Genomic DNA, 15,973 nt, shown 5'->3' on the forward strand with positions numbered 1-15,973 from the left:
TGGACCTGCTCAGTTTGATGTGCCTGTGGCTCATCTAGGTGGAAATTCATTGTGAACATGTGGGCTGAAGAAGTAGATGTGATGCGTTTTCAGCCTGTAGGTGGTACTTGAAGTCTTAGAAATGACTGAGATCACCAAAGGAAACTATAGAGTGCAAAGAGAAAAGATCATAAGCTAGATCCAAGAGGCATAACAGCGTTTTAGGAAAGAACACAAGCAGTGGAGAAAAGTTTGCAGTGACTGTGAAAGAGTGGTCAGAGACGTTAGAAGAAAACCAGTTTGTGGAGTCCCAGAACTAGGGAAGAATATTGGAAGAAGAGATCATGGTCAACAGTTCAGATGCTCTAAAGTTGACTGTTCAGTGTTATTTGTGCTTCTGTTATCATACTCATCAATTCTGCCTGTTTTTCAGAGTTACTTATGGTTGATTCTCCTTTAGTATCAGGTAGGGCTGGGATGCTGTGCTGTATATGCCTCAGCAGCTAGCATTGATGTTTTGCACATACATATATTCTTGATTGGTGCTTATTGCATTACATTAATCAAGGGTCAGCAAACTCCAGCTTGTGGGTCAGCCACTTGTTTTTATAAACAAAATTTTGCTAGAACACAGTGATGTCCATTCATTTATGTCTTGTCTATGACAGCTTTCACACTGTCACAGCAGAGTTGAGTAGCTGTACCAACTGTGGTCTGCAAAGCTTAAAATGTTTACTAAGTGGTCCTTTATATTTGCTGACCCCTGGATTATGATCCTGCATTAGGTGTTTTATGTCAGCTGGTAAGATTGTGTCTTTGACCTTTCCCCACCCCCACCCCCTTATTTTTTCTTCAGATTTGTTTGGGATATTTAGGGAAGATGTGGAGTGTAGACTGTGCCTTGACAGCATTGGTCATGGTCTTGTTTGTGGTAAGGAGGTAGCAGAGCCAAGGGAAAGCAAAGATCATGGGTACTTGTGGTATTCTCTTTCAGTGTGACTATGGGACTAAGTAGTACCTTTAAAAGGAAAGGCTAGAGCCAGGAAAGTGGAACAAGATGGGGAAGATGGATCTGTGCATTGAAGACATGCTTCTTCAGCTTTGTGATGTGGAGCTATTTCCTAGCTATTGTGCTAAGTGCTGGGTTTTCTTCAGTAGCTCAGAATCTGGTTGGAAAAACAGACCAAGAAGCAGAATCTTATAGTTCCCTGCAATGTGCTTGCCACAGTGATAAAGCTGTTGGAATGTTGGGCAAAAGAGTGGCACCTAGCCCAGCCCGGGAGAAGCAGCAGGAAGGAGAATGATCATATTAGGAGGAGGGCCACCAGGAGTCTGGGTTCCATATTGCCACATGCGAACTGGAAATGGATGTAGGGGCTGTGAGGCTTGGTGGGGCATCTACCAGTTCTCTAGTCAGAATTCCTGTGTGAGAAGCAAGCCCTCGAGGCTGTGTAGTCATGGAGAAAAGGCGGTTCTGAGAGATGTACTTATCTGTCACCAAAGTTTGTCTTCTAGGCATTCTTTCATTTTCTTTCTTCTTTTGTTAGATGACATATTTAGTGTGGTTTGAATTTGTGGGAATCATAACGTTGAATTGGTTGATTTTCCCCTTATGTAAAATATAAAAGTCATCTTGCATTAATATGTCTTTTGACTGTATTTATGTTGCTCTTGGGGATGATAAAAGCTCAGTGAACTGAGCATCTAACAGGCAATGAAAGTTCTCTGTGTATTTAAGACTCTGAATTGGCTGTCATTTTACTATCCATACCCCTTAACAACATCAAATTACACATTCACATTAATCTGCATTCTCTCAATGACCTGTATAAACTGATTGGGGCAGCTGTTAGGCCTACCGTATGAATAAAGAAAGTAAGACAAATACTTGCAGATTTTAATTTTTTGCCAATATTCGTTGCTTTTGTTGATTCTTTTGGTTGCAAGTAACAGCAGGTCATTCCAATTACTTTAGGAAAAGAAGAGTTTTTCATAAGCCTGCGTATGAACTGGAAGGGGGGATGACTAGATAAGCGGAAGTTCTGGGTGCTTCCTTTTCTCCTCTCTCCTCCTCCTCCTCCTCCTCTTCTCTCTCTGCTCTTCTCCTCCTCTTTCTCTTCCTCCTCCTTCTCTCACTCATCTCCTTCTCCTCTCTCTTCCTCCTCTCTGCTTTCCTCTCCTCTCTCTCTGCTGCCTCTCCTCTGTCCTCTCTCTGCTCTCCTCTCTCTTCTCTCTTCTTTCTCTCTCCCCCTACTCTCTCCTTTTTCTCTCCTCCTTTCTCATGTTCTCTCTCCTTGCTTCTCTTTCTCTGCTCTCTCCTCCTCTCCTCTCTCCTCCATCCTCCCCCCTACCTTCCTGCTCCCTGTCCCCTCTCTGTTTCTTCCTCTCTTTCCCTCCTCTTCTCTCTGCATATCTGCATCACCCTTTCCTCAATCTACAGACAGACCAATTTTCTTTGGCATTTTCTTGTATGTGATCGGCCTTCTTCTCTCAGCCTCTTTCTGCATAATTGACCTTAAAGCTTCAGCTCCCACAACTAATTGCTCTGTTTTCTTTCAGGATCTAATTGGCCTAGCTTACGTTTTCTTTTCTTTCTTTCTTTTTTTTTCTTTTTGAGTCAGAGTTTCACTCGTGTCCAGGCTGGATTGCAATGGCGTGATCTCTACTCACTGCAACCTCCGCCTCCCAGGTTCAAGCAATTCTCCTGCCTCAGCTTCCTGAGTAGCTGGGATTACAGGCACGCACCATCACATCCGGCTAATTTTGTATTTTTACTAGAGATGGGGTTTTGCCATGTTACTCAAACTCCTGACCTCAGGTGATCTACTCACCTCGGCCTCCCAAAGTGCTAGGACTACAGGTGTGAGCCACCGTGTGCTGCGCAGCTTATCTTTTCAAGCAAGGTCATATTGTAGCCGGATTGATTCTTCCTAAGTCCAGCCTTTCTCAACTCTCCCCATCCCACTCAGCTTGGAACAGGGAGGCATACCCATGTGGTGCATAAGATCAGGAAGTTGGAAGCTTCCTTCAGAAGCACAAAGTGGTGAGAAGCAAGACATTCTGAGGCATGACCCTTCCCCGCCCTGGCTCGTAACTCATTTCCTACACACAGTCCTAAGGATCTCCTCTTCTAATGTAAGCTAATCCTTATAGGTAAAACCACATATTCACTTAACCTTTCCCCAACAGGAAGTGTCCAAAGTCATAGTCAGCTCTTGCTGACTGTGGGACCATTTAAAAAGCATCATCTCCGTCTGAAGCCACAATTCTCAATGATCTCTGTCACAATTCTAGTTCTGTCATGATCCATTTGAACCATTCTGCAACTCATAGACTACATGGCACATGTAACCACGGTACATGCTTAATGTATAAAGGTGAGGACTGTCTTAATACTCATTTAAAAAAGGTGAGAAGGCTCCACCTCCCAGTCTGTCTGTGAGAAAGACACATCATACCTAGATCACTGGCTCAACATATGCTCTGTCTAGTAGAACAGCCCATACTGGTGATGGGCAGCCTCCTTGCTGGCATTCTGAGGCCAGATGCTGGGAAATAGATTCATTGGAGGATCTTAATTAAGCATGAAGACAGTCCTCACCTTTATACATTAGGTGTATACCATACTGCCATCCCCCTCCCCACGAAGACGCATTTCACATTCTTTGTATTTGTTTCTTCAGGGCCTGCTTTGTGGCACTTTATCAGAGCAGCTGGCATATTGGGAGAGGGATAGAATATGAAGTGTTTATAAAATTCTAAGATGACTATGTGATATGAATATATGACTTGTTTTTTGTTTATTTTGATGCCCTTAGTTCAGTTTCCCCAAATCGCTGTGATGTTTTCTTGAGCTCTGCTTTATTGCCCCATTGGGCAGTACTTTTTTATTTTTAAACTGTGCTTTAACTTCCTGAAAATATATTCTTACAACTTTCCCAGTCATGCTAATTAATTTAGTATCTACACCAGCTTCTGTATCCTCAGTAGCCAGACAGTAATGAATTAGTAAACAGGCCAGTTATTAGAAAAACAGAACAACCTGGAGGATGGTTACCTGAGAGGCAGCCTCAGTTTGGATGGTGGAATAGGGAGTAGTGGGGTCTGGTGATTTGGAGGTTGTAGAGATGGTGGGGGGTGCGGGCCTAATGTTGCCAGGTCTTCCCAGTTTTCAACAGAAACTGGAAATATGTTTTACCTGAAATACATATTTTTAGAAATATACATGAGTCAAGAAAACTTATACTTGCAAAACTTTCCTTTTGTAACCTCAGGCCTGTTCCTTCCCACTTCAGTGAACTTCTCTACATAGGTGGGGATGAACATTTTTAAAGTAGTTTTCTGCCTACTTCTCCCACTTCAAGAACACTTAGTACCAAATGGACGTTTGAAGAGTACCTGTTTGCCTCAGACACCTCTTTCCTGTTGTGTCTCCATGACCGTTTATTTTTTCTTGCTCTTCTGCAAGGGTTCAAGTTCTGTGCAGAAATGGTTCCCTGCAGAGTATTCTCTGCTTTCCACCTTAGATTGGAGGCTGTCTCTGTCAGCTGAAGCAATTCAGGGCACACCCATTGCACAGAACCCAGGTGGAAGCAGAGGCTGGAGCAGGCATATGTTCTAGGTCACTTACACAGAGCTAACAGCTTATTGAAATGTTGCATGGCTTTTTCTTGAAGTGGATCTACCTGCGTAATCCATGCAGGTAGACTTAATTAATTTTTTTAATTACATTTCAAGGGTAGACTTAATAGAGTAAGTATCTCCTGATCACCAGCCTCTAAAGGATTAAACAGTACTTGTCCCTTCTGCTGCTGTGAAGCAGCAACTTCAGATTCTTAATGTAGTCTAGTTGGTTGCCTGTTTTCCTTGTCTTTCTCCTCAACAAGACAATTTTTTCTTTGAATATATCTGATTTGTCTGTGATCTCCATCCCTGCACAGAGCCCAGGTTGGCAGAGGGTAGCAATGGAAATGAGATGGGATTGGAGAAGGAAGACTCATTCCTTCTCGTTATGTGTCAGGAGAGACAATCATACCTCCCTCAGAAGTGTGGCAGATGAAATAGGATGGCACTTGAGGAAAGGCTTTGTAAAATACTCTGTGATGAACATGCTTTTGCTAATAAGAAGCTGACATGCTGATTTGCTTGTCTGCTGTTCAAGGATTAGGGCACCCCAAGTGGGAGCAGTTGGACCCAGGGAGCTGACTTTCATAACCTCCTTCATTCTTCACAACAGTCCTAGGAAGTGGGTGATACTATCCTACTTTAAAGGTGAAGATGCAGGTCTCAGAGATGTAGGATTTTTGCCCAAGTATTATTCATTGAGTAAAAGCAAAGACAGGCTCAGACCTAGGTCCTGTGATGACAGATGTAAACTTCTTGTCACCATCCAACATCTGTCAGGTCGGGTCAGGTGAGAAGTGACCCCTGTATCTTGGCCTCCAGCTTTTGGATGGTGATCCTGATCACATTTGTTTGAATGTCTTTGTAATGTGTTAATGTGGGTACCATTAAGCTTGCAGTAGTGTTAATTGAGTTCATATTAGGGTAGTATTCAATTGATAGATTTTTTTTTTCTTTCCTATCAAACACTGCGCAGCTAGTTAGGTCAGAAGTTAGTTATTTTCTTGAATATGCTGATTAAAAAGGGGTTGACATTGAATGACAGAGGAATTGATTGAATAGAGCAGAGTCTGAATTTGCATGTGGACCTTGAGTCTGACCTGGATTTGTAGGTTATTTTGTTACATCCCAAGACATAGAATAGAGATGACCACCTATCCACCCATTCCACTCACATGGAGATTTCACTGTTGAATGTGCTCAGTCCTAACCAAGGCATTCTAGTTTATAGCTTAAGTGAACCTGTAAAGACTCTCCAGTTACCCAACAGGACCTTGCGCAGCTGTGTGTGGAAATCAGGATAATTCCAGTGTTTCTGAGAGTGTTTTAATAGAGCACTGATTACAGATTGCAGGCACCTGGTGGTGTTTTTGTGCTGCGGCTGAAGGGTGCAGTTCCAAAGACAAGAACCGGGCTAGACAGATTCCTATTTTCCCACCCTGTTGTTTACCAGGGCCTGGAATAGGTAGTGAGAAACCTTGTCAACAGCTAATCCAGGCTCATGGTGTGGTTAGTGTGTGCTTTCAGGAGACCACCAACACCAGCACATTGATTCCCAAACCGAGAATGTACATGTGACTTAGCCCAGGGTGTATTCTCCTGCCAGTGGCTCAGAGCCTGGAGACTGTAGGAGAGGCTCAGTTGGAGTCAACACAGAGGCCTGTGGGTTGGAGCTTGGCCAGAGTTACTCTGTGCTTCTTGGACTATCCTGGGCTGTTCCGCTTGGGCAGACCATCATTGCTTTTGGCCTCAATCGCCAAAGGAGAAAACAAGCTGTGAAAATTCAAAGGGAAAAAGGTGATACCCAAGAGTCAAGGTTTAGAACTCTATGGGCTAGAGGTTTTCTAGTTCAGCACTTAATTTCAGGCCAATTCCCAAGAAAAAAAATTTAATCTGAAGAGTCCCCACTGTGATTAATCATGTTTTCTCTTTCTCTGTTCTCATCGTTCCCCCAACACACCACCTGTTCTCACCTTCCACAAATTCAGCACTGCTCTAATATTTTACATTATCATTTCATGTTTCATGTTTCTCTGCTTTTTACTTAAAAAGAGCATTGCAGTGAAGTCGAGAGCAACGTTTAACCCTAATATTCGTTTTGCTACTCTTGTTATGTGACTTCAGAATCACCCTCTGGACTTCAGTTTCCTTATGTGTTAAGTGAGATAATTGGATGAGATAGACCATCACTAGGATCACTTCCAGGCATTAAACTTTTAAGCTTTAGAATGCCACATTTCTGCTGTGCCCACACTTTTTAACTGAAGTGTAAGCTGCTGGTGGGTAAGGCCCAAAAGGGTGTCAAGTAATGTGGTTGGTTAGCTTATTTGTGAACGTCTTGCTGAGATCCTTCTCAATAAAGTAAAATGATGAAATTCCCCTTGCGGAACCTTTGAAATTGGTGAAACTCAAGGCATTACTGCTGGAGAAGCTAAGGTTCCTTTGAAGCACTGTCGGCAAAAGATGGAACGGCCAGAAAAAGTGGGAGCAGAGAGGTAACAGGGAGGGTCCAAATTGTGCTTTTGAAATGCCAGAGTGGGGGTAATACAGCAAAGGAAGTGGAAGAGGACTTCCCTTGAGAATCAGCAGAAACCTTTGAAATATGTGCCCTTTATATTTAAGCCTTTTCCGGTTTGGAAAATAGCCTGCAAGGCTCATAAAACTGCCTTGTGGCAGCCATCCAAGATCTCAAGAGTTGACTCCTGTTGCAAACTGCTGGTCTCGAAACGATGGTGGTGAGCAGCTGTGATGAGGTTTCCATGGACATTGTCCCCTTTTTGGAGGTAGAGATCTGTTGCAGAATCTCTCTGCTAATGTCAGCTCCCGGTTTCATTTGTAGAATCAAAACAAGCTCTATCCTAATAAGGCTATGTGACTCCTTTGCCAATGAAACAGCATGATATGCACACACGAGATGAACAGATATCCAGAAAGAATGACTTCAAACTACAGCTTGATTTGTTATCTTTGTAGCTGCTGGGCTGGGCTGATAACAATATCTTGTACACCAGAAAGTGTGGCCAATCAGAGGCAAAAGTGCAAAGCAGTTGAATTTGTCTTGTTTTACCTAGAATGCATTCCAGCCTCACCTTTCCATACTTTTCTCATTTCTTCAATATGAGATAGTAAGGAAGAGCAAAGGCTTCTGTAGTCATGTATCTTAGGTTTAAGTCCCTGCTCTGCCCTTGAGCTGTGTGATATAGGACAATTTACTTAACCACGGAGCTTTAGTTTCCTCATCTGTAAAAGTCTCTCCACCCAGAGTATAAGCATATTAATAAGGAATTTTGAATGCCAAAGTCACATATCTAAGTATATACATCTCTTGTGTCAGAATTTGAGGTAGCTGACAGATGGGGAAAGTGCTTTTGGAGGCTGAGAAGGGAGCCTTTCTATCACCATTCAGATTGTACTGCACTGGCACAAATTCATGAAGTTGACCCTGGGGGAGATCAATTAAAGTTGGAATTACAGTTCTTGGCCAGATCCTTAATGAGATCAGAAGTGTTCATAAACCTGCTGGAAATTTCATTTGGAAATTGAGGCATTGAAGGGCACAATGTCTTGCCTTTTAAACAAAGTAGGTATGTGTAAAATATCCCCTCAGAGTGTCACATTGCTTCTGTGCCCCTCGCTGCTGTGAAGACGTCATATTGGAGTATAACACTTATGATACATCAATTACAGAAAACTCACTCAAGCTCTTCCAAGAAATTGTAAAGTGGTGATATTCTCCAAATCAGCGATTCAAATAAGGAATATTTCTTTTTTTTTTTCTTTGGTTTCTTTGTTTTTGTTTTTGTGTTTTTTTAACACAGAGTCTCGCTCTGTCGCCAGGTTGGAGTGCAGTCACAAGATCTCAGCTCACTGCAACCTCTGCCTCTCGGTTTCAAGCGATTCTCCTGCCTCAGCTTCCCAAGTAGCTGGGACTACAGGTGCGTGCCACCACACCCAGCTAATTTTTGTATTTTTAGTAGAGACGGGGTTTCACCATGTTGGCCAGGAGGATCTCGATCTCTTGACCTCGACCTCCCAACAAATAAGGAATATTTCAGAATTGATGTTTGATTTAGAGAATATTTTAAAGAAGTTTTGCTCTGATTTAAAAAATTTTAGAAAGCACACAAACTTGTTTCAACTATATTTTAGGTTTTTATAGGTTTCAAACTCTTAAAAAATGGAGTTTTCTTTAAAGGCTCATTATTTTTTTACTGTTATATTTTAAATCTATTCCAAAATAGAATTAGCTTAAATCTAGAAAACTTAGAATTTACCTAAAGCTTGAGTCAACAAATACCTGATATAAAAAGCTCATGTTATGCTTGCTGGAGAGTTTATGTTTCTGTTTGTTTATTTTTAGTGGCAGATAGATCTTTTTGTTTTGTTTTGTTTTGTTTTAATCTGCAATTTCTGTTATCAATCATACCCTTCCCTAAGGGGAAAACATCTGACCTACTACCTAAACTTTTTACTTCCTTTCATATATGGGTTTAGAGCTTTTTCCTTCTGTCTTTTCTTCAGTGTAAGCAAAAGAAACAAACTAATTCAGCAGGTAGTGCAGAATAGCAGATAATTAAAATGTTTATTTTCATGTTAAGTCAATCTTTATGTGGCTTTTGCCTGTATTCGAACATGGTTGGAATAGATTTGGCTATTTCCAATGCTGTCTGCTATCAGTGATGTTCTCAAGTCAACATATCGTTTTCTTAGTTTGCCAACTAGTTGTTGGATACCACAATGACATGATTGCTCAGTAAAAATTGGGGAATGTCAAAAAGTTGAGCTCTTTTATATTTTTTTCTCTTACTACCTTCCTTTTTTGATGTGGTTCAATTCACTTTTCAAGGTTTGTTCTATGTTTTAGATTGATAATCTTGTCATAATCCATAATATACCAATGAGTGTACTCCAGCCTGGCCTTCACTATGATTCTTTATTTCTACCCATTACTGTAGAAAGAGTACATGGATACTGTAGAACTGGCTTAACTGGTCCTTGGAATTTAAACTTGTGAATGTGGAGATCCTATTAATAGAATCCCTTGGAATGAGTGATCCTTATGAAATCTTCGTCTTACCTCAGTAAATCCTCCAAATGACATATCCTATGTAACTTTTGGTGGTGGTGGTATTTTTTGGCTTTATCATATCATTTGTGAAAGTTAGGATGTAGTAATTGACAAGAAGGTTAAAAAGTGCACCCACAACGTAAATAAACTTGTGTAAACACAGATCTTATAGTCAGGGTTCTTTGGATATCAAACTTACAAGAAGAATGTGTATACTGAACATATAAACAAGGACAGAGGAGATGAAAATAGTCTAGATTTATAGTTGAAGTAGACATGAGTCATGGGCTCAGAGAATCCTGTGAACATAATGTCTCTTACAGAGGGAGAGTTAGTATATACAGGGAAAAGAAAACCAGTCGGGTCTCATAGTGTTTGACAGTCTGATGGCAGAAAAGCAATACCTCATTTCCTTCCTTAAAGAATTAAACAGTATGACCAGGGCTGTTGTGTATGGTTGTGATGTTTTTACATTGTTCCAGAGTTACTCATGTAAGAGAGCAAGCGCAGGCTAACGCGCAGCTGGTGCTCCCTTCACCGGGTTGAAGGCTCCAGCACTGAGCTGCAACTGGACAGAAGCGTACCATTTTCTTCCTACAAAATTCTCTTCCAAGCCTTGTAATTATTCACAGCATTTGCTCGCCTCCCTCACAGCTTTTTGAGGGTGGGAGTTTACTAATTTACTTTGGGGTTCTCAACACTATGCCTGGACTAGAGTTGAAAAGAGAATACGGCCAACTTATAATTGGTTCTCAATAAAATGTATTTTGATATGTCTTCCAGGTTTGTTGGAAAGAATGTGCCTTAAAACCACAATGTTCAAGGAGCACTCCACTGAGATTTTAGTGGAGTAAGAATACTGCCCTGCAGAATCTCTGACCTGTTTCCTTGTTTCAAAATCCAGAGATAATCATATTAATGTTTTGGCAAACTATTTTCCAGACAGATCTTTATGCATGTAAATATACATGTAAAATTGCAAATTCATGGATTCATTTTCTGTTTTATAACCTCCTTGTTTTCATTCTGTATTATTTCTTGGCAATTTTTCCGAGTCAATATCTATAGGTCTGTGCCACAATTTTAAAAGGATGTGTAATGTTCTGTTAGGTGGATGGGCTATACTGTATTTAACCAATGAAGATTGATGGGTATTTAGGTTGTTTATAATGATTTTTTCTTAAAAATGAATCTGAGGTAAGCATGGATTTGTAACACATGGTGTGTGCATTCTCACACCATTTTTTCTAATGGTAGAATTGCTGGCTCAAAAGGTTTCAACTCATATTAATCTCTGTTGCAGAGGAATTATAACACTTCCTCATAATCCTTAAACCAATCGGGTGGGTTAAAAATGACATAGTTTACCCTTCATAAAAACATGTATCTGGGCTGGGCGCGCACCTGTAATCCCAGCACTTTGGGAGGCTGAGGCGGTGGATCACTTGAGGTCAGGAGTTGGAAACCAGCCTGGCCAACATGGTGAAACCCCATCTCTACTAAAATACAAAAATTAGCCAGGCGTGGTGACATACACCTTTAATTTCAGCTACTCAGGAGGCTGAGGCAGGAGAATTGCTTGAACCCGGCAGACAGAGGTTGCGGTGAGCCAAGATGGTGCCACTGCACCCCAGCCTGGGCAATAGAGTGAGACTCTGCCTCAAGAAACAAACAAACAAACAAAAACTCACATACATATCTGAAGAATCTAATTTACAGTTTTGAAGCAAACTTTGGAAGATATATTTAGTGGCTCTCTTGATTACACATTTGGGATTAGATGTAGAAATACTTCGTAAATCATGAAGTGCTATGTAAACTTCAATGATTCATTACTAGGACTTTACAAAATATTTGCCATGTATACTTGTTCCTGGGGTCTTTTTATTTATTTTATAAATAATTCATTACATACAGGGGGAAAACCCAAAGACAGTGGCTCTGGACCTGGTTGTATAGCAGAATAAACTGAAGAAGTCATTCAGAAAACAAGTTGCAGGCCCTGGCCCCAGACCCCCTGAATCTCTGTGAGCAGGAGCTGGGCACCCAGGTGATGTTGATGTGTAGTCTTTGTTTGGAGTTTCTACTTTAAGATTTTTTTTTTTCCTATCTTCAATTATTTTTATAGCAGAACAGATAATGTTTTTAGCTTTTATTCATATTCCCATGATTTTTCATGTTTAGAAATTTCTGGCTCCTTTAAGTATGTTGTTAGAGGATTTGCTGAATGTCTATTGATTTTACCCTAATTTTGTAAAACTTGTGAAGCCTTAAATATGGGTTTTTGGTCTGCTGTTCCCATCTGGTTTCTCACCATGGCAAGCCCATCCAATAGCCCTTGTTGTTTGTAACAATAAAGGGTGATTGAACTTGAAGTGATTGCACTTCTAAGATTTCAGATGTTATCACCAGATTAAAGTTGCCTGTCTATTCTAGTAGCATGTCTGACTTCCGTTTTAGAATCTACTTATAAGAACTATTAGTTAAGAGTAGTAGTTGAATTACATGGGAAAACTGGTTGGTAAACTAAAATTTTTGTCTAATTTATTGTTTATTCACATGTTTACACACCATGAAGAGACTAAAGCTTTCAACTTGAGAACTGTCTTATCAAAGAGAAACATTATCTAGGTAAACATTTTGTTAAAAATCGGTAACTCCTTCTAAATTAAACACTTTTAAAGGGGCTAAATTGGCCTCAAATTATCTCCTTGATCTTAATATATGACATCAGAAAAAATAAAATTGATTTTCTTCGCATAAGAGCTTGTATATTTTCTGATTACCTGTTGAAGTTTTTGAACTTTGGAGCAAAATTACCATTTTTAGATTTCTAGGTTTAGTGATATATAATAACATGTGTCTTGTAGCATTTAGTATGTATATATTGTGGTTTTTAAGGGAAATAATTTAACATTTCTCTATTTAGGTTTTAACATTTACAACATTGGCTTTTTCCTTGTTGAGGTTATTGTGTTTCTTTGTCAATAGCTGAGGCATGGAGAAGAAATGGTTAAGTACAGTTAAGCTTGAATCATATTCATCCTTTGGAATATGACATTGGACAGTGCAGAGGGCTGATTGTGGTAAAGTAAGAGCAGTACTGGAGTCCTTTAGAGGAAGCATCAAAATTATTCAGGCCTGGGATGGTGAAGACCCAAACTAAGGTAGAGGAAGCGAGAATGAAGAAAAGCTAGTCTAGAAATATTAAATCAAATCCACAGGATTTGGTGATTTGTTCGTTATCAGGATTTGAAAGGATTAAGGGAGAAGGAAGGGTCTAGGTTAGCTCTCAGTGGAAATGATCAGTCTACAGCTAGGTATATGGGTTTAAAGCCAGAAAGGCACTCTGAGTTGGATGCATGATTCGTGTCATCACATTATAGGTGGGAGTTAAAATTGAATTTGTAGAATTTCAAAAACAAAGTGGTAATGCAAAGAAGTCTAGTTTTAGAGAATCTTATTTCTAACTTATTTGGGTTCACCAAACTGAAGTTCCCTTGAAGTAGGACAGACTAGCTGATTTTCCCCCAAAAGTCTTCCAGGGTGACATTATCTTGGTTCTTAATTTCAGAGACTCTGAAACTTGTAATCAGCATGCTGACTTCATCTGCCTTAGTGCTGAGACACATTAGCTAGCTTATGAGACTGATGTCTAAAATTCTCGGTTACTCATTTACAATTGGAAGTATAATGGTCACATAGTCTAGAATACTTGTGTGGCACAGCCACAAAGCCAAAACATGGTCAGAGGATTGCATGTTAAACATGGAATCAGAACAGAGAAGTTAATGAGGTTAGATCAACTATCTAACAGTATTAAGCTAAATAGATGGCACTGTTGCCTTACCAGAAGAGGTTCTTTCTTCTCACATGAAAAATATTTAAGGGCTGTAGACTATACTGCCCTAGAACCACCTGCATGATAATGAATGCCTTAACAATGGAGGTTTTTAATTTGCTGCAGTTTCTACTACTCCTGTTGGTCTCCTGATCACAGAAGACAAATACCAGTTCCACTGGAAACCAAAAATGTTGATATTGGAATACAAAAGCATCTTATGCCTATTCCCCTTTACTTATGTGCTTCATCTACCTGATCTCTGAGGTCATTTGAATTCACAACTCCTAACCTAAAGGATGGTCTTATTTCCTAGTTACTTGGGCAGTGGAAAGGCATCACACTACAGTAGCCATGCATTAACAAGAGTGGTATGTATGGATGAGATGGCACAAAGTGAGAAGATCAGAACTAACTGTGATTAGTTTTTACAGCTAACACTTATGGGAACCAGCTGCTTTGACTTGCAAATCATATTGTAGGTTGGTTTCTTGGATGGAAAATTTTGTAATTATACCCTGTAGAAGCAGGAAAAGAAAAGGCTTCCATGGGGTGATATAGGTTGGAGTAACTAGTGGTCATTGGTGTACCATTGCTGTTATATTCATGTTACTTTCTTTCAATGGGTTCTCAGCCTTGGGATGGACATTGATTTACCAACACTAAGACATAAGGCCTGATAAAGCTGCTCAAATGGAGAAAAAAAAAAATCCTGTGCATTGTCTTCCTATATTCTCTCCTGAAATGATTCATCCTTTCCATTCCCATCACTACCTTTCTGGTCTAAGTTTTAGCTCCTCTCTAGGCTCACAGCATTTAAATTAGATCTCATGCATGCATGGTTGCATGAGAACCAGTTAGAGTTGTTTAAAATACAGATCTCACGATTCTAATTTGGTGGGTATAAAGGAAGGACCCAGGAGTCTGCATTTTTGAAAAGCTCTCCATGCTGAATTCAGATGTACAATCAGATTTGGGATACTCAGAAGTTATTGCTATGAAGCTATAACGGTACCCCTTTTACTTTCTGATTCTTTTCCATCTAATCTGCTGCACATTGCCATTCCCAGGGTGAAATTAAAAACATGTATACATGTGTGCTCCACAGTGGCCTGTTAGTGTCATTACCCCGAATAAAAACTTTTGATAATTTCACATAGAATGAGTCTGATAATCTCCTAGCAAGTGTCCTAAAGAGTGACGCCTATAAATTCCTCATCCTTGTGATACTTAGTGCAAAATCATCCCTATAAGAGACTGTTTATCCATATGTGGAGGGTCTCATACTGATGGGTGAGAAAGGTGAGGATTTGTAAATAAAGTTGGGTTTCACTTTTACAAATACTTTTGGTATAGATGGCTACATTTACTCAATTTCTACAAGTTCAGAGGGATTTTATCTTTTCATATCATAGTAGGAGAATTAATAAAAATATTTCATTTTTAAGCATTTTTTAATTATTCAGGCAACAGAATAAGTGTTCTGCATGTATTGTTTCATTTAATTCTTTAGTTCCAGAAGGTAGGTGAAGACATCTCTAGGTTGTAGTTAACAAACTAAGGGTCTATAATTTTAAGAGGTTTACCCAGAAATCACGTAAGTCTTAGGTGTTGGAGCTCAAATTTGAACCTGAATTAGTTTGATTCTAAAACTTGTGCTCTGTGAAGAAGTTACTGGCTTTATCTATTCTCTCTTTCTTTTTTGTTCTTGGTCACTGAATATCAGTATAAAAAACAATAGAAGGTCATTTCTATTTCTCACCAGTTTTTAAAAAGAACAGGGTTTCCTAAGCTTGGTAAACCACATATCTCTTTCTTTCCTTTTTCTGACAGATTTTATATGATAAAATGATAGCTTTCTTTTTCTTTTAACTGCAGTTTTAGAAAACTGTGAGCCTGAGATGAAAAAGCAAAAGCCATGACAACTGGGAAGACGCTGGTCCGAGAATACCTGATGAGACCGGGCGCGGTGGCTCACGCCTGTAATCCTAGCACTTTGGGAGGCCAAAGCGGGTGGATCACTTGAGATCAGGTGTTCGAGACCAGCCTGGCCAACATGGTGAAACCCTGTCTCTACTAAAAATACAAAAAACAAACAAACAAACAAAAAAAACTGGGCGTGGTGGTAGACGTCTGTAATCACAGCTACTGGGGAGGCTGAGGCAGTAAAATCGATTGAACCTGGGAAGTGGAGGTTACAGTGAGTCGAGATTGCACCACTGCACTCCAGCCTGGGTGACAGCGCAAGACTCTGCCTCAAAAAAAAAAAAAAAAAAAAGAGTGCCCAGTCAGCTCAGGACTTTGCTTGCTTTCTACATTGCTTATCAAATGGTTTGAAGCCACTGTGCTACTGCTGGCTTTCTTTTTCACCTGTACCCAAATAGTAAGAGGCAAGTGGCCTTGGAGCTGGAAGATCACCAGTATGTGTTTCTTTCTTAAAAAAAATAAATAGTCACTGATAA

At 40.1% G+C, this 15,973-nt stretch overlaps 1 protein-coding gene across 4 annotated transcripts in view; it reads left to right on the forward strand.

Annotated features, from left to right (window-relative positions):
- Positions 1-15,973, forward strand: part of STXBP6 (syntaxin binding protein 6) — a 251,812-nt gene that overhangs the window by 57,481 nt on the left and 178,358 nt on the right. The window contains exon 1 of one of the 4 annotated variants that reach the window (XM_009211330.3): positions 8,508-8,537. The exons of 2 other annotated variants lie outside the window; for them this stretch is intronic. The gene's annotated coding sequence lies outside the window, so the exon portion shown is untranslated. Of the gene's footprint in view, positions 1-8,507; positions 8,538-11,666; positions 11,721-15,973 lie in introns of those variants that run through there. One more of the 4 variants, XM_009211331.3, reaches the window with a different exon arrangement.

This window comes from Papio anubis, chromosome 7 (assembly GCF_008728515.1).
Source record: "Papio anubis isolate 15944 chromosome 7, Panubis1.0, whole genome shotgun sequence".
NCBI lineage: Eukaryota > Metazoa > Chordata > Mammalia > Primates > Cercopithecidae > Papio > Papio anubis.